We start from the raw sequence: 19,955 nt of genomic DNA, 5'->3' as shown, positions 1-19,955 counted from the left end.
CCCCCATTTACCTGCTTCCTTCTCTATGCAGCTCTGTGAATGACACAGGGCAGGAAGGAGATATGGACATGTGTGACAGAACTGGCTGTGGACCTGCCTGCAAGTCACAGCAGTGGCTGTTGAACATAGAACTGGACAGGAAAATCATCCTCCAACCACTTGGTTGTCAATCTGGAGATCACAGAGATGATAGTGGTGTGGACACAGTACAGTGCTGGGACAGCCCTGCCAAGCTTATTGTAGCAGGAACAGAGAGTGCTGCCAAGCTGCTGCTCACAACATTTGTCTCTCAGAGATCTTTGCGTGGTTTTGCCCCTCCAAGTATGTCCCACTCACCCACCTCTCAGCTGGGCTTGTGAACTGCAAAGGGGAAACTCTCTGCTCCCACCCACCAAGGACAAATGTGTCCTCAGACAACGCCGTGCTTCTCACATCTGAGGTTGGTAATCAGTGTTTAAGGCAATGGGCACACTAATTAGGTGCTGGACTGACGACTATTGAAATATTTCTTGCTATTCCTTGTGTGATTTTTCTAAGTATTTTTTTCTTTTTCTGCATAGGCACAAATCATTGCTTTTCTGTTTAGAGGTTACCTTATGATGGGCCTTGTAAAACCTTATAGGTTTTATAAACAATAGTGTGTGTGTGCTGTAGGGACACTCGTCAGTAAGTATTCTGTTTTAAATTCATTGCAGTGAATCGATCTCATAATGTTAACAAATCTTTTTACATATCATCCTGAAATGTCTGTTCAACTTAAACAGCAAGGTTTAGACATTGAGCAATGGGTAATGAGATCATGGTCAGCATTAGGATCTGAAGAGTTATAGAGATATGAGGAAAAGCATGTTTTCCTGCTGTCAATAAATGTTGTAAATCCTAAATGGGACAATATTGAAGTAATATCAAGACCCAGCAATCTAAAGGTGGGATGAAAAATTCAAGAGCAGGAAGGGGACAGGCTACAAGAAGTCAGAACTGCTTAGCACTTTGCAGGGTGTGCCTGTGTGGTCAAGGCAAATTTCAAATACGCTGTATTTTCATCCTTCTATATTTAGTTGCACAACTGCAAGAAAATTCAATCTTCAGTCCATCATACAAATAGATAGGCCTGTGGAAATGCTCATCATTTTAATCCCAGCATGCTAATGCCCCCTGTGTGAATATAGATTTCTCAATTAAACTAAAGTAATTTGATGAAAGAACAAGTCTCTCAGGCGCAAGTAAATGTTTCAGTAACAACTGCCTCAGCTATTTATTGCTGGAAAGGTGTTTTCCACTGGATAGTGCATGGCTGAGGTTTAAAGATGCACATGGATTCTCTGCTCAAATGCACCCAAAAATGCACATGTTTTAGTAGGAGAGTCATGAAACTTCACAGCTTGGTTTTGCTATTGAGAGTGCATCTTGATATCGCGTAGAGTTAAATTTCTGAAGCCCCCTTGGAGCTAGTGCAGCGACATGGAGTTCTGATGCTTTTTCTGGGATCTCCTTTGATTTAGGTCTGTGCTGAATTCTTTCTAAGAAATCTCCAGACCCACAGGCTATTTTAAGGGATAGGACGAAATGCGTGACTCTAACCAAAGAATAGGAATCATAAATGGGTGAAATGACTTCACATTAATACAACCCATATAGCCTTATCTGCTTACAGTGTTTTATATTTTTAACTACTGGATATTTATAAAAAGTCACCATCTCTATTGGCATTTGACAAAGGACACAGTTAAATGGACCTGGCATTTTCTTATTCATGTTGTTGAGCTACTTGAATTAAGGTTCAGGTACCATATGATACTGTGCATTTTATGGATTAAAAAAAGGCCTAATTTCTGTGTGGGCAACAAGATCTAACATTTCTTCTGAGAAGTTTGACTTCATTCTTTTTTATGAATAGAAATTTTTTTTTTCCAACTCGTCAGTGATGACCTTAATTTTAGTGCTTCATCTCACACAGGTTTGTGCTTTCCTTGCACATGTCTTTATGGATGCACTTTCCAGAATACATGAGAATTTTATTTTAATTACATTTTTCTCTGAAATATACCACATTATTTTTTCCCTTTCTTTAGTTTGTTCATTTTTAGGCCATAAATATTATTAACCCACAGAGATTTGTTTCTGCTTTCTTTAGTTAATTAAAGACACCGTTGGATTTATCTTGTGCTACCACCAGGAGGGCACAACAAGTGAAATATTGTATTACTAGATGGTTCATTCATTAGCATAAAATAATCGGTCCTTTTGAATAGCAGCACTTCAATGTCTCAGGTTTGGTTTTTTGGTTTATTTTTTTTTTGTGATTGCATCTAGGAAGCAGCAGCAGCATTTGAGGGATAAAGAAGGGAGGGACAGCCCAAGAGAGGAAAAAAAAAAGAGAAAGGGAGAGAGACACAGCTGTTAAAATCAGCAGATTTCCTTAAGAAAAGACACGGGGAGTTTCACAAAAAGGAGAATGCACAAGTTAAGCTTGCCTAGAGATGTATACAACTGGCACCTATAACATAACATGGGAGTAAGCTAAAGTAATAATCATCTCCTCTGCTACTTCAGAGTAATTACAAAACCATTCTTTCTACCACATGACTTCTTCCTTTGGAGATAAAAAAAACCCAAAAACCAAACTAATTATGGTCCTGAAAAATATTTCTACCAATTCCACCTAATGTTTATCAATGCAAAGTAATGTGCTTATCCAAAAGGAATAATGCCCCATGATAACATACATAAATACATAAAGACACGTACAGACATTTAATTCATGTTGCACCTACTTAGGGAGTGCTTGTCACTGAATACAGATGTCTCCAGAAGCTGCGTACTGTGTCTCTTACTCCCTTGGGGTCACAGTCTTATTTGCTTTTGTCCTGGGACACAGGTCTGTTGTTGACCCATACTCAACGTAAGAATTCAGGTCACCTGTAGAGAAACCACATGCCCAGGTTTTATCTTGGGGCTCCTTCAGAACCTGTTTCCCTAGGTATTTCTCCACCCTTTCTCTGAGCTTTTCATGATCGTATGAAAAATTAATACGATTCTGAGTCGTATTGCCTTTTCTCCCTAATTGTATCACAGTGTAAGAAGGTGAAGCAATGATATAATAGGGGATGTTGAGGCTCCATGCTCAAACCAGGGAAATCCACTTACAGAGAGGCCTCCTCTCTGTACAGATGTAGGTGGTATGACCTATTTCTGGGAGATTTATTTTTTTTATTATTTTTGGGAGAGACACCAGTAATTCATTCTTCCTTTCTAAGGAATAAAATAAGAACCCAGACACATTGATTATTAATCATTCATTTGGGGACTCTCCTCCCTCTTGACCAATGACATAATCTTCAGTGAACAATATGTATACTGTAATTGACATTTGCACAAAAAAAAATCAGGTTATATTGTATGCATCTGCACTAATAAAAATAGTCATCTTTCAAATCCTTCTTTTCAAAGTCTCACTGAACAGACTTCGATATCTATATAGCATTTATTTTGACCTTCGCCTCTCTGATCTCCCTGTACTGGGGAACTGTACAGCAATACAATATAATAGAAGTATACTTTATTAAAATACACATTTCGGCTGTGATCTTCAGAAACTCCAAAGTTAGGTGCTCAGGAAGCTTTGCATCCATTTGGAGATTCAGTGTCTTTTGACTTCACATAAAATGCCAACTATACATGTCATTCTGAAAGTCAGTTGCATAATTATGTTCTAAACATCACTGTTGATATGTTGTGTAATTTCAGTAACTTAACAGGTCACCCCAAACTGAGTCTACACTTCTGCTTGTTTATAATCCCTATTTTTGATATCATAGATAATTTAATGTTATCTGTTATGGTAAGCAAGAGTTCTAGACAAAGATCAGTCACTCCTACTCGCAGATGAGTCACTATTTTAGCATGTCCTACTTCCAGAATATTATTTTGCTTTGGTTTGTTTTGCTTTGCTTTGAGAGAGGATGTGGACATATGCCAGTTGCTACTTCAATTGTATCAACTCTGTTTTCGTTCATAAAAGATATCCAGATGCATATAAACATTTGAGTAATTAGGAGGCATACGTGCATTATCGTTAGATCGGTTTATGTATTGGTTTTCCTTTTTAACAATTCTCAAGAAAAACAACTAGGCTTACATCAATCAGCTCACTAGAATTCAGGCTTTTGTAAAAATATTAGTCACTAGATACAAATCTTAGTATTCATGTTAGAGAGCATTTTATTTGTGTTCAGGTGTGCTACAGAGAGCAACTATCTCTGAGGCTGATGGGGTCATCACCGAGGAAGCAGGATGGGCCAGTAAACGATGAAGAGCACTAGGAAAGATAGCACCTTTGAGCACAGCGAGGGCTCCATGTTGTTAGTATGTGCTTTCAGATGTGTGGCAAGTGCAAGAATCACAATAGAAGGTACTGTATTTTATTTTTAAAATAACAGTCTTAAAATAATGAATTTACAGAAGTTAACTGTATTTTGAAAGTATTCTCTTAGATCATGAATCATCAAGCACTGTTACTTTGATCAGTGACGATGTGCAGAAACAAATCCTAAAAAGTATGAGAAAAACATTAATCCTAATGAATTTCCTTTGGAAAATATTACTAGTGTAGTAATTTTAATTAAGGAAGAATTTAGCGCTTTTGTATTTGTATTCCCAATGTCAAACTCTTTTGTTATCACACTTACACCTCTGTTATTAATGTTAGCCATGGTTTGCAAAAGAGGAAAAGCTAGTTATCAATGAATAATTCAGGCTCCATAACTGTCAGAGCTCATTATTTTAAATAAGGCCTAGTAGTTCCAGTTGTAACCGGCTAATTGCATCATTTAAACTTAAACTGTTAGAATATTTCATATAATTCACAATTTTAAAAACTTTTAATACATTCAAAACTACTGTAGTACATAGAGCAATTTGCTTTAAATCAGGCTGAGAGAACAGAGACATTCAAGTTGTGATCCGAGTCCTCAAGCTGTTAAAATAATAAGAAGAAAAAGTGTGGTGAAACTGATATCCAGTAGTTAAAATGAAACCCTATTTTTAGAATGAAACGATGTAAAAGACTTGTAAAAGTGGAAGTCGAAAAAAAAGTTAAACCACGTGAAACTAATGAACTAAGATGAAACCTGACAGCCGATGAAGCTCTGTTGCAAGACAGTTCAAATACTGTCAATGAAAATGTTTCCTTTTGTGTAACCGCATTCTCTGCTCTGGTTTGTTTTCTGGCAGTAAACATATAATTCCCAAAGCAGGTACAAATAGATGCTGGGGTGAACTTTAAAAAAACACAACCAAAAACCCCCATTGCATTTCCTAAAGGAAGCAGGGAGTTAGTTATTTTTATTTGCTAATAATTTTAATTTGTGATTAGATAATTTCAACAGTATTTTAATTTGGTTTGATTTACCCAATAACAATTTACAATTACTAATAATATAGACTTGATAAAGTGAGATGGAAATGTATTTCACATACATTTTTCTTCACAGTGTATGCCAAGCAGGAAGAGTCAAGGCTCATTTATAAACCAGACTAATCTTAAAATGCTGGTTTAATTTTTCTCTTCAGCTTCTTTCTCAGATTACATCCAGCAGTTTATTATATGTATCCAGCAACTGTAAAGTGTGAGAGGTTAATATATACCTTTAAATGTGCTTATTAAAAAAGACAATACAACTCAGGCCTGTCCTGAAAGCTATTTGTATGTAGCGCATTAAGACTTGTACAGTAAAAAAACATTATCCTCATTTTTCCAGATGAGACACTGAAGTTCAAGGTAAGCTATATATGATTTCTGTAGTCGCTCTCCCCCTACATACTTCTGAAACAAAGCTAGTTTACCTGGGACTCACAGTCTGACTTACAGCTTTAATGAGATGCTGTAACAGAAAACATGGTAGGCTACCTGAGTGTTGTAAAAATGAAAAAAAACCCCAACCCTGTATCTGCTGTCTCTGTAATCACTCTGGCTTATTATTTCTTTCTTTATTTAATTAAAAAAAATTAAAAAACACCACAACCCTCAGCTCTCACCTCGAAACTATAAATTTCAGCCCACATATCCATTAAGAACATCATTAAGGCTGTAGAGGTTACACAGCAAGGGCTTGGATCTTATCTGATATGTAGCAGTCTTGCATTGCTGGATATCTTGTAAAAGCCACCCCTACATTTCTGCAACATACTGGAGGTCATTACAGTGTACATGCAGAAACTATGTGTGTTCCTCTGTTTGAGAGCAGAATCGGAGCACCACACAGATTATCTTCCCAGATTTTCCCCATGCTGAAACTAAGCCATTTCTACTTCTGCAAAAACCACATCTAGCAATAATTGGTCCCTATGGAGATGCAGACTATCATATTCTCACATTCTTCTGAGATCTGTAAACTAAAAGCCCAGGTTTCTTGGGAGATGTATCTCTTAAGAAGACAGACAGCATCAGGTTGAGTTTTGCAAATCTTTGCTTAAGGCACATTTAAGGACCATAAACATTCTCTTCCCACCCCTCAATTCTAACCTCCTTCTTCATGGGAGCTTTGCACCCCCTGGGCAGGAGTCAGCATGAGGTTTCTGCAGGTAAATCAACCAGATTTGAAATTTTCCATGTTACCTGCATTTGGACTAAAAACATAAGCAAGCTATCATAATTATAGGTTTGGAATGCCTTATTTTGCCAGTTGCATATATTTTATACGTAATGCAAATGACAGTGGTTAGAATGTAACAAAGTTATATGCCATAAAATGCCAAATAACTCCTGCAGTTCATAGTTTGAGTACCATACAAGTTTCAGTGCTGAACTGAGATGACAAGCTTCTGTGTTGGTGGGGATGGCCATGCAGTGTGCCTCAGTACGCCTGATCAGAGAGTAACCCTGGGAGGTAATTTCAATGAAGAAATGGCCAAGCCATGTCAAAACAAAATAAACCACAAAAACCCTCAAGTCATGTAATATCTGTTATGTTCAGGTAATAAATATATCGCAAAGAGGAAGGTAGAAGAGTCTGAAGATGATGTATCATGTGTTCCAGATGCCTACGTTTGTTGTAAACATTTATCATATCTTTATGGATACTTAAAGGTCATCAGCTCCAAAGTCTTAAGTTGTCCATGGTTAGAAAATACTTTTTGGTGCTTCTGGTGCTCTCAGATTTGAGATTGGCATTGAGAGGCGGAGGTGACTCAACAGGGCTCTGGCTTTCAGTGTCTGCAAGCTCCTTTCATTTCAGGCTTTCTGATCATCTTAGCTCTGGTTTGGTTCATTGAAGTAATTTTATTAGGTAAGTTTCTTACATTTAACTGGGGAACCACAGAGTCAACATAGAGATGATGGATTTATAGCAGGTAAGAACCGGGAAATAATGGTGCTCAGATGATATATATATATTCTGTATCACGGTATGTCCAATGACATAGCATAATCTTCACAACTGTATACAGGCAAGACAAAAATCTAACAATACTCAAGCAAACTGTAAATCTGTAAGGCTCAATGAAAAGAACATTAAAAACAATAATTTTGAAAGCCACAATGTTCTAATGGTACTTCTAATTTAAATCCATACTGACACCACTCCATAATCTTACAGTGGTTTTTTTTCCCCATGTTATCTAATACCAATGGGATACAGTCAAATAAAAATTAGTAAAACAAGTTGCATTTCCAAGGAAGAAAATATTTGCTCTTCTGTCTTGCAGTGTCTTGAGATTTCTGCAATTGTTTACTGTGTTCACTTTCTGTAAGCTGTTGTCAACTCAGCTGTCTGAACTATAGCATCATTTTTAAATATTTTTCTCTGAAAAAAACCAACTAAGTCTCTGAATGTTTTATGTCTGCGGCCACATCAGATACCACAACAAAAAGGAGGTTTATTCTTGTCTGTCTTGAAATTATCCAGTGTTGGCTTCACCCTTGTCAAGGGCTGGCTCCCTGTGCAGAAGCTGACAGTCAGGTTTAGGGTACGTTAGATGTGTTCCATCAGTGAAAGGAATCAAGTTGTGTTTGTGTACAGAGCATGGACTTAAAGTCAGTGATTTCACTGAAAAAAAGAAAAAAAAAAGAAGACATCTTTTTTCTTTGGAGCAGTAGACACCTGGTTGAAAAACACAGGGTAACCAGAGGCAGACCATAAGTGTTAGGCGCAGATAGAGCGAGTAGAGTGTTCCTATTGCGCATATTCATTCTGAAGGGTCATTCAAAATGCCTCTCTATGAAAAAGCCTGAATGCAAATAATGTCAACTGTCTATGAAAGCAGGTGATTTAGGTCACTGAGCAGTGTACATTGGTTAAATTATATTATTCCTTCAAATACTTAATGTACATCCGAGCTATTCACTTGTTAGAGTGAAGAGAGGCAAGAAGAAAAGAGGCTTGTTTTACTTTGCTTGTCTATATAATCTTCACTATGGACAACCATCCACTGCTTTTAAAAAGAAAGCAAACAAATGGAGGTATGCAGTGTCATTGAATATTACAAAAAATGTTTGGAACGAAAGACTGCGCATGATCTAGCCAAAGAGGGAGATCTGAAACTAACCACAAATGATAAGAAGGTACTGAAATGCATGCGCGCATCACTGGAGAACTGTGAAAGAGTGAGGCAAGGTTTTATTATTGGGATAAAAATATCACCAAATGTCTCATCACTCTTAGATCCATTCTTACTGCAAGAAAGAAACAGAACTGAGGGGGGAAAAAAAAACCCCAAAATTCCAAGAACACTGATTCTTTAAAGGGGGTATAAAAGGTGGAAATTGAGTTAAATTTCAGGCTTTAAGAGTTCCTATTTCACAGTTTTGATTAAAATTAGGCAAAAGTTTTACTCAAGTATCTTGAAAATCCCTTGTATTTTTCCTCTACGATGACCAGCAATTACACTTGCATGAGTGGACCAAGGACGCTTCTGAAATTTTGACTACTGCAAGAATTTGGAAGAGAGAGGAATGTGGTACAAGAGACCTACTCCTCTGGTTTGCATTCAACAATCAGATCCAGCTCAGACTGTCTTGCAGGGGCCCAGGGACTGTGGTCTTACCTCTCTTAGGGGTTTTACAGAAGAAACAGGCCCTCGGAGCCACACAGACCCAGCAATCAACAGGACCATGTGGACCAGTCCAGATTTGCTACGGAAGAAGGCTTCCCTCATTACACGCAAGGTAGGGCTAAAGTCAGTGTGGCATCTGCTGTGCAATGTAGCTGTTTGCCAGCTTAGAAATCCTTAATCAAATGTATTTCAGCATGGGGAGATGCTGTTACTTTTCTTGGCTTTGGAGCAAATTAGAGAGAACTCAGCTGTGGATAAATACTGCTTCTTCCTGTGTTTTCAATACAGTCCTTTTACGTGTATGTGTATCTCACCTGCAAATATTCCCAGATGTATTTTAAGTACGGAAGCACTAAACAACAGATGCATTGAGGATAATTCTGCCAATTGCAAAGCTACCAGGAGTGCTGTAGTTGAACTCGAGTATACAGCAGTGAGCTGAGGTAGAGAAGAACAATTTTTGACACAGCCGGTCACAGCTGACATTTCTGTTCTTGATCCACTGAATCATCTGAATCCTGTAAGAACATTCATCATGGAAATAGTCTGAGACAGAGAAACAGTCTGAGCTCTCCTACAGAATCTATTCTTGACCCAATCTGAGATGTTAAGAAAGGACTCTGATAGCTACATATATTCTCTTCACTCATAAATAATAGGAGGGCACCATTTACTGGTCTTAGTCCTTGTAGTGATAGTGGGATTGTCACAGTTTTATTAGTTACTTTTGCACTTTCTGATGTTCCTGTAAAACAACATTCTGTTTCAGAAGATGGGCCTGTCAAGGAAGCGGGGAGAAGGTGGATGGCATGATGAGTGGCTTCCAACACTTTGTTTATGTCTCCACGGGGTGGAAGTATTTTGTTAACTCTGTGCTCTCGATGTGGATCAGTCACTGCTGCCAACATAAATATTTTCAAATATTTCACTGAGAATTGCTGCAAAGCTACAGGAGATTTTCTGTCTATATGACTGAGATTGTGTCTTCTTTGATTTCAACTTGATTTAATTTTGTAGAAGAAGAGGCAAATAGAGGATGAATGATAGTGCAGCCCTCCAACTTGCATTATTGATACTTCCAAAGTGTCCAGTTCAAATGGTGGCAGAATGTTAACAGAACTGAGAGTATCGGTCTAGTGGCTGAAGGACAAAAATAAGCTGCCTTTTTGATCTTTGCTGGTCAACAAAAGCATGCTTTGCTCGCTCCAGAAGTCTTTCATGTGAGAGAAAATGGACAGAGATGAAAACCCACGTCTGATCTGATGCTTCGGCAAGCGGTATTTTCTTACACCCACAGGAGATGAAGATTTCTGGCCTTTCAGAATAGTGGACTGAAGTAAAACAGAAGTCCCTTTCTGTGATGTAGAAAGTCACTGATAAAATGTATTCTGTGTACAAAACATGCTCTGTATGCAGAGTTATCATCCTTAAATACCTGCCCTCTGTTGAAATGAGACTGGTCAGAAAATTAGAGGGTCTGGTTTATGCCCAGACCCTCAGTTCTCTAAATGGATCACAGTGTGAGCCTTACAAAAATATTTACTACACATGTCATCACTTTTCTGGCAGATTTTATTTGGAGAAGCTGGATCAGGCAGAGCTGGAAGCCTGATAGATTGCTGTAACCACTGACTTTGAGTACATATAGTTGAAACTGAACTGGTAATATAAATCTATGTTTCAGATAAATTTTGTTTCTTATTTCCTACATAGAAAATACCCATGAGCAAATTATTAGTACCATTAATTCACTAGTTGTTCAAACTTACTCCACACATTCTTGTTGATCTTTTTTTATATTATAATGGGGTGATCAGAAATAATTTGATGAATTATTTGCATGGGTATTGCTGTTGTAGTGAAGATAAGATGATGAAAACTCTGTGGGGTTTTGGTATTTTCAAGCAATGGGAACAGACCAGTGACAAGGAACAGAAAATGAGGATTAGGAGATTCTAGAAAAATAAACCTGTGAACTGCCCTTGTTTTTCATGGCAGCAAGAAAGGGAGTTTTTTGATTGCAGTACATATAATTATCTGACGTTTAGAGCCCATGTAGGGTCTGTTATTCTCTATGGGTTACTCAGGCAAGGGGCAAAGCCAAACCCTGCTGCCCCTGGGCTGGACTGCAGGTGAGAGAGAGTTTCGTGGGAGAGGCGATGGCCAACTGAAGTTTCTCTTCTGTGAGTTTTACCTTTTTCATCCTGCTTGACATTTCTCAGAGTGAGCTGTATTACAGATTAGTAGCCCATGGCAGTAGGCTGAAGAGATGAGATTTTAGTGCGATATGGTACACAGGCACGGGGGAAAAAAGCAAGGAATATGTGTGAAAAATTGAAATGACAAGGTCATGTTGATAGCTTGGTTATGGGAGCTGCCGCGGTAGTTTGTTGCATTATGATTAGAGATGGGCCAACTAGCATGAATGAGGAGAGCACTAGTTTGAACCTTCAGCCACTCCTCTAACCAGACCAAAGAGGAGCCTGGGGTAAAGCAAAAACATATCTAGCATTGGTGGGGTTTGGGTTCCCTGCTTTACTGTGATGACTTTCAGCTTCTGATAATTTTGGTCAGAACAGAATGCGGGAATCTAGAAAAATGTACAGGACATGCATCCACTCTAAAATCATTAAACCTGGAAAACTTGATAAAGACACTTTTATACCATTCCTAGCCTTCCACTGATAACAGAGCTTCATATTACTGTTAATAACTGTCCTGTTAGCAAAATGAAACCAAGTCTGCAAAGCTTTCAAATTTCAGCACAAGGGTTTTTTTTAATTATGAAACCTTCAGTTGAGATGCCAAGGCGCTGTCAAAGGACATATGAGAGAGAGTAGTCTGCATACAAGGACTTGCAGTGGGAACTGCACTGAAGTAAGCATACGATCCCTCTGTCAGCCGTTTCTCTTCTCTTTGGCTTTATCCTGTGGGAAGTAGCTTTACATTCAGATTCAGACTACAAGGGATTCTACGAAAGCTGAATTCTGCACTGGCCGTGCTTATTCTGCGGTGTGTCACACTCCCCGCGGTGAGGGCTAAGTTCTCCCTATTTTCTGCAGCTTCTGTCTAATGCAGACAAAATTCTTCCTTCTCACAAGGATTCCAGGAGAAAGCAAAGGCAGAGAGCAAGGGCAAGTGGAGACAAGCGACAGTTTACCTTGGACTCCCTGTTTTGAAACACTTGCCAAACTCACTGAGGTAATAGTTGTGATTTGGTTGAATAACAAAATCTATATCCAGCCTGTTTCTGAAAAGCGCAGTCAGCAGTGTAGGATTCCTCTCTCTCCTCCTTTTGCGTTAATAATGTCACTGCTCAGTTCTTAGTTACAGGTATTCATGATGATACAGTGGAACAGAAATATACAGGAGTCCAGCATGTTTTGAAGTGGCTCTAGGAGTCACTAAAATAATGACCTGTATCAGTATGGGAAACTTTTCCTGACCATTTTTATCCTCTATGTGCTTTACAGACCTGAAAGCTGCATCTCTTTGAACTCTGGCAATGCAGAGCAGAAAGCAGCTTCTCCAGCTGAGGCTGCAGGGAATGCTCTGCTGTGTGAGACTGGAAACATGAGGATGAGCAGAGCTTCTCACCTATATTTCCTCCTCTGGATAAAGGTTGACTGTTAGCTTGCTTTCACTTTCTTTTTTTCTTTTCCTTTTTTTTTTTTTTTTTTACCCCCTAGATGAGTATATAGCACTGGAAGAAGTTAAAAGGTCTGCTAAAGACTTATTTTCTCTCATCTGTTTACCGGCAGGTAAACGAACCTGACCTAGCACTTGATGATATCTCCTTTACACAGGATGAAGTGAAAGAAAAGGAAAAAGGAAGAGGCTTACTTCTTCTCATGTACATTTTTTGTAATGAAAACAAAGCTTGAAATTAACCTTGCCCATGATTTCAAAACATATAGTTTATTATTTATACTCTATTATTTTCTTAATGCTCTGGACTTCCACAGTCCAGGTGAGTCACCACAATTAAAAGGACACTCTAAGACAGGGTTTTCTTGAGCAGTTCTCAGCCATTTCTGCAGATTAAATGAAGCTTCTGAAAACACAAAAAGATGATGCAAAGCTTCAGAGTTCTGTCCATGTGAGTTGATATGTGCAAACAGAGCCCAATAAATTCCTTACTCAATGCTTTCTTTGACTTTGTAGTTGTCACAGTCCAATTTGTTATTGAAATGGATTTACTCTTCTAAAAAAATAACAGGCATTGTATGGCTGCATATATAATAATACATAGATACCGTTTTCTTTTTCAGGGAGTTTAAAGAAGACACATGACTTTGATGTTACTGAAGCTTGTGTCATAATCATCAAATGGAGCTGGTGCCAAATAAACCAGATGGAGCTTTCAATCAACAAACTGTATTTATTTTTTATATCTATGACTTATTTCTCATCAATGCAACTTTTAATTGGACAAGGTAAGAAGGAAGATCTGCTCCCAGAGAAAAAAAGAGAGCCATTAGGAGTTCATGCCTTATTGTTTGACCTATCAGCACAAATAGATGATGTTCAAACTGCAGAGTACAAGAGCCTAATTCCAAGTGAAAGGGATTTTCTTGATGCTTTCTACAGGGGCAGAAGGTGGCATAAATGGTTACTTCATCCTCCTGTACTATGAAAAATTTCAGAGCATTTCTATCTATCTGTGCACATATTACTTTTTAATTACACTTGGCTACATTGCTATTCTAGCATGTTTCTTTTCTCTCTTTCTTTGCAAGAGTATGTAGTGTAGCTTTGCCTGTGTCTATATCAAATTGGTTTTATATACATGGTTTTTATGTACTGTATTGTTTCCTGCCTGTAGTAAGAAAGAGACAAAAAGTAAGGAGTTTGATAAATCACCAATATGCGTCACTTTTTTGTGTGAAGAATGATTTATGAAAAAGCCCTACAGCTATGACTTGCTTTGGCCTTCTAGAGAGATGGGAGAGATCAAGAATATATATAAAGGAAAAATAAACACATATTTAAACTGTTTGGGTTTGTTTTTCTCCTAAATGTCCCTTCTCTTCCTCTTTTTTTTCTTTTTCTTTTTGTCTTTTTGTTTGTTCATAGTGGTAGTCCCTGTCTTTTCTGCTAAGTGAGGATGGATAATCCAGATATGAAAGTTTGGGTTTGAGATGGAGATATGAGAACTCTTCCATATAGTTCAGATTCTGCATGAGAAGAAGTTAATATCTGATTATGGGGGAGTCACCTCCGTGGATTAATCTGGTGGGCTCACTATAGTCCTACTCACCTCTCCAAACCCAGCACTATAATCAGCAAGTTTCTGCACAGAGTTGAAGAGTTAAGCAATCATGATGACTTAACCATCAACTTGACCTTTAAGATCCCTTCAGAACAGGTTTGATCCATGCTGATTTACTTTATCTTTCAGACCATCAGATCTGTTCTAAAACCCTGATTGACCAGAAGTCATTTTTTGAGGCCTCATGGCCCAACACGAAAACAGTAGGTGAAAGTTAAACCTTACTGAAGTCAAAGGGAGAATGGAACTGGGATTTCACCCAGGAAAACCAACCAGCAGTGTTTGAGTCCTACCAGTGCTGAAGCTATGTGAGTCCTTTTGTGGTACCCACCATATCACTATGTAAAACGTATCTCGCAAGCTACTATGATGTCCTCGTGACACTAATGTGCATTTAAAAATAGTAGTTTTTATTAAAAAATGTACACTGATGACATAAATTATTTACTGGGTAACTACAAAATGCTGTGTGGCCTGACATGATAATTATATTGTTCTGTCATTCCTTTGGTAATGAAAGCCTTTAGTTATTCGTAAGTTATTTTTTACTGAACATGAAGAATACAACAGATCAGGGAAAAAAAAAAGTAGGAAGAGCAGCATTAGGCACTTCTGTTACAGGCACAGGGGCAAATAACAGAGACATTTATGCTGTTCACTGAAGCTTACCCTTGGGTTTCCCTAATTACTTCTGAGTAACTTTAGACATTTAGTTGTCTCCCTTACAGTGTCCTTCAAATGACATTTCCAGAAACAGCCATGTCTTGGGGTAAATAAATCAGCTGCCTTTGTACTGCCTCTTTTTTTTTTTTTTTTTTTTTTTGTTTTTCCCTACCTGTCTCTTGATGCAAATAGGTCTGATTCCTTCCCCAAAATACCAAGGAACTAGATTTTTCTCTATGGTATTGCAATAGAGATGAAGAGCTGCCACAATATATGTCTGCTAGATATAACAATAGACCAGTGAACTAGACCAGTGCAACAAATGTCTTTTTGCTTATTCCGATCTGATTATTTTTGTCACATGTGAAATTTTATTCACGCAGGAGACAACTTGAAAGAAAAATTTAAATACCTACACCCAAGTAGCTACTCCAGATATTGAGGATGGGATAGGCCAGAGTCCTGGGAAGAATGCAGAAATAAATTCCTCAATATCACAGGATAGTACCCAATCTAATTAAAATTATGAAAGTTCTGAGCATACCTTTCCAAAAGCAGTGTCATGCGTTACACTTGACCTTGTCATCAATTTTTATACTCACATGATGCTCCAGTATGGAATAAGTGGGTGTTTTCTCAGGCATGAGGCTTTCTCCAAAGCCATTTCCTTTATGGGACATGCAGAACCACAGAGGCTTCTTCACATACGACTAAGTCTTATCCAGCCAGAAACAGAGAAATACCATCTGACTTCTGCTAAGAGAAAGAGAACAACTTAAAATTTATATAGTCAAGTTGAAACACTTCTGGAAAACTTACAATTGGTCTTGGAAATAAAAAAATTAAACTATGTTATAATGGATTCATTTTTATATGATATTAAATGTATAAATATATAAATTATTACATAATTATACAATGTACTATATTTAGTATGATATAAAATATATTAATTCATTTGTGTTTTCTATATGATACTATACCAATACCATATATGATATGTAAATATAATTTATATATATATATTTAACAGAATGTGTCCTATGAACTATATACACATGATTATGTACAATACTATATGTGAATATAGTATGTTAATTTCTCTAATATATTCCCACACTCCCTAATGAATGATTCACTGCAGTGCTTCTAGGACGTTATTATATTGCACTAGCATGGGTATATTCTGCAGGCACTAATCATGGAACAAAGTGGGATGGAAACTCATATTGGTGTTTTGCCTTTTACAAGGAAGTAACTGACAGCAAAACATATTTCAAGGTCTGGTTGCCAACATACACAATTAAACAGAATTTGGAAGAGGAGGAGGAGGGGTATGGCTGGAAACTCCCAGCCATACTCTGAATGTCAGCTATCCCTTGTCAGAGACCTGGCTATCCCTTGTCACAGACCCGGTGACGTTGAACCAAACTGTGAAATATGTGTAATTCTTCTAACATTGCTGATGATGTAGCACCAGATTTTTTTTATGTGTGTGTGCATGTGACTGCTTTTGACCATGACAGGTTTTCATAAATCTGGTGTCATTATAGAACACATGACTTGTGTCACCACTGCTACAACAAGAGAAATCCATCACGGATCAAAGTGCCAGGAAAAGTCCTATTCACTATATAAACCCCACTTAAGCTTTCCAAATACAGCTTGAGTGGAATTTAAGTGGGCCATAGGCCATGTTTTACTCCTATATACAGATATGAATTTTACACTGTGAAAACAAACTAAAATATAAAGCATTTTCTAATGTAACATGGAGCTATCTGAAGTCACAAGGCCATCCAGAGCTAGATATCTTCGCCAGTATTTTACCTTGAATACCATGTTACTTTTTCTAGAATACAAAACAAAACAATAAAACAGTCCAATATTATTTTAATACTTTTAACATTGGACTTTCAACCTACATAATATATCTATCTGAACAGAGCTGTCTATACTCTGCTCAGATCACAAGCTCCTTGAGCAAGGATCATACCTGTCTCCTTGTTTATACATTGTCTAGAGTGCTGCAGAAAAACTTTTCTTTCATGAAAGATTCATTGTCCTGCAGGAAAATAAAATATACGTAAACATTATATAAATGTATCAACATCTCTCTCTCTCTCTCTCTCTCTCTCTATATATATATATATATGTATATTTGTTTGTGTAGTGGTAAGTGATTGCGTTTCTTCACCATAATGCACCCAACCTTAAGAAGCCTTTTCAGGTAACACTGCAACATTCTTCTCCCGCACCCCCCAACATATTTAAATGTAATGCAAACCACTATTTGCAATGTGCATATTGTAATAGATAGAAGTGTAGGACCCTTTAAAAATAATTATGGAGTGAAAAAACATGAAACTTGACTAAGAATTTAAAGTCTATAGAGACATTTATGTCACTTCATTCTTTAAAATGAGCAAAATCCTTTTTGTGATTGATTTCAGTAAAGATTCTGGCATCTACCTTCTTTCCCAAATCTTGAACATGTTTACTTTACTCCACACTGCAGCCTAATATACCCACTTGTTTTAATGCACTAAAGTAGGAAACTATGTACCTCTAGAGACCGAAAATCCCCACTGAGCTGCTTTGAATCAGTTCTGTATCCTAAAGATCTTTTTTATTCCACTGATATTAATTTTTCCCTATTTCAATAAAACAATGGAAAATAAAATACTCTGTTCATCAAGGCACATGTACCTAATCTCATGTAATATTTCATTTGAAATTGTCTCATTTTATTCTCTCTGATTCTGTTGAAAAAATCACTATAGTGGGAGAAAGTCAAACTAGAGATTATATTAGGCCGAGGCAAATGGTATTCACCTTTTATAGTCCCTATGTTTTATAATGAAGATACTTCATTGAAACAATGATGCATACTTCAACAGTTCCCTGGAGAGCAGTGAATCCTGTTTGGAGAGATTCATGAATATGTGCATTAGCACAATCCAACTGGAACTTGCCCTTAAAAACGAACCACAAGAGAAGCTGATCAGTTCCCGCTTATGTATATAATCAGAAGGTTATCATATTATCTCCCCCTCCACAGGGAAAAGCAGATGCATATTCTTCTACCACTTTAAGATGAGAAATGCCAAAGGAAACAACAAACTCCCCCTCCCTATGCTTTCAGCAACATTTACTGTATGAATCCAGAAAGACCTTTTAGAACAAGAGGAGGAGAATATTCGATAAGGTTCTCTAAATGAGGATTTATTTTGCATACGATTAGTCATAGTGTAAACCTTTTAAAAAAAATTACATCTGCATTAATTTAGTCGAGGCCATCAATAAACCTGAAGTGAGTTCAAAGACTGCTATAGATGGCAGAGAGATGAGACAAACATTTCACAGAGTCAAGGCTTGCTAAGATATACATGAAGCTCTGTGTCCTGAAGATGAATGAGGAACACTTGGCAGTTCTTGAAGTAGTAGTTTATTTAAAGTACAAAGAATTCAGTGAAAAATACTTCTGGCCAGCAGTTGGTGCCCGGCTTTCAAGAAAAATGGCAGACCACCACTAAGCTAGTGACAATGATAAAGAATAGCCACATAGATTTGCAGATTTATCTTTAGGTTTGTAGCAACCTCAGCTCTATGAAAAAGAGCATAGCGATGAGAGCCCTTACTACCTTTGAAAACAAACTAAAAAGAGCTACTGCCTTATGATGGTGCATATTATTAAGCAGTCATATCGGACACTGGCAATAAACTATATCATCCAAAATGAGCAATCATTTGATCTGAGCTTGGAAAGATTAAACAGTGAAAAAAACCCAAAAAACCAGCCCCCCAAAAAACCCCAGGAAAGAAAAACCAAAATTATCCATTACCTTCTGGGCAAAACATATCACTGCATTATTCCCACCCCTCCTGGGTTTGTAATACCTGTACCCGTTTTACTGGTAGCTAATGGCACCAAATGCAAGTAAAGTTTGCTTAAAAAGATGTCTTCAGTATTATCCTGGCCAGGAAAAATCCTGATGCTACTGACTGGCATGTTTAATTGAAGCTGTCAAATAGTCATTACTAAGACATCTGTGAAAATGAATTTTTGAGAAACTCTTACAAGACATAGCTTCCTCTCACCAAAAGCCAGAAATGTAGCTTTCCCCGCCCCCCCTCCCCCCTCTCTCCCCCCAGGTACATATCAGGAGTCCAGCCGTGTTCTTTGTAGCCCAAAGATCCTGCATACAAAACCTTTCTGGATGTCTACTGTCTTTTGTGTGCTGCAAGCAAAAAAATCACTGCATTCCTATGTACTAGTTTTTTCACTTTCAGGGGAGAGGCATTATGTCTTCTAAATAAGATATATAGAGGAGGCATAATTATACCCTCTAAAGAGGACATAATCTCATAATTGTGCAGTAGAGCTATCCTCAGATTGTACCACAGACTGTACTTGCATGCCTGATAGATTAACACTGGTCTCAGCTTCTAGTCTGAGGGTATTACTTTTCCTTAAAGGCTGGTTGAATGTTGTTGAATGCATGTGTAAGTACGCATATGTGTTTGTGTGTGCATGAAGTGCCCTATTTACGAAGGCAGATCTGCCTGTCTGTTAGTTTTTGTACACATACACACATATACACAGAAACCAAGCACTTGAAACACTCAGCTGTATCTTTTTTTTTCCACAGCTAATAAAGGCTCTTCATGGTACAAAAGAAAAACACTTTTTTTTTTTCTTACTTAGGGCTGGGGAGAAAGGCTAGCAGTTTTATTTTGCTTAACTTGCGGTGGTGTGTCACATTCAGCTCTAATGCTGCAGCTATTACCATATGTCATCAAATACCAGCATAAGCAGATGTGCCGTTCCTCCACAGTGACCCCACGTAGAAGTTTAGAGACCAGGAAGGAGCAGGGTGATACCTAGTCCGAGCCCCACACAGGCACGTGCATGCCTATGCACACTGCAAGAAAGTGTTTAAAGAAAATATTTCCACATATTGAATAA

The sequence above is a fragment of the Gallinula chloropus genome, assembly GCF_964237585.1.
Source record: "Gallinula chloropus genome assembly, chromosome: 5".
Classification (NCBI taxonomy): domain Eukaryota; kingdom Metazoa; phylum Chordata; class Aves; order Gruiformes; family Rallidae; genus Gallinula; species Gallinula chloropus.
Note: the sequence above shows the minus strand (reverse complement) of the source record.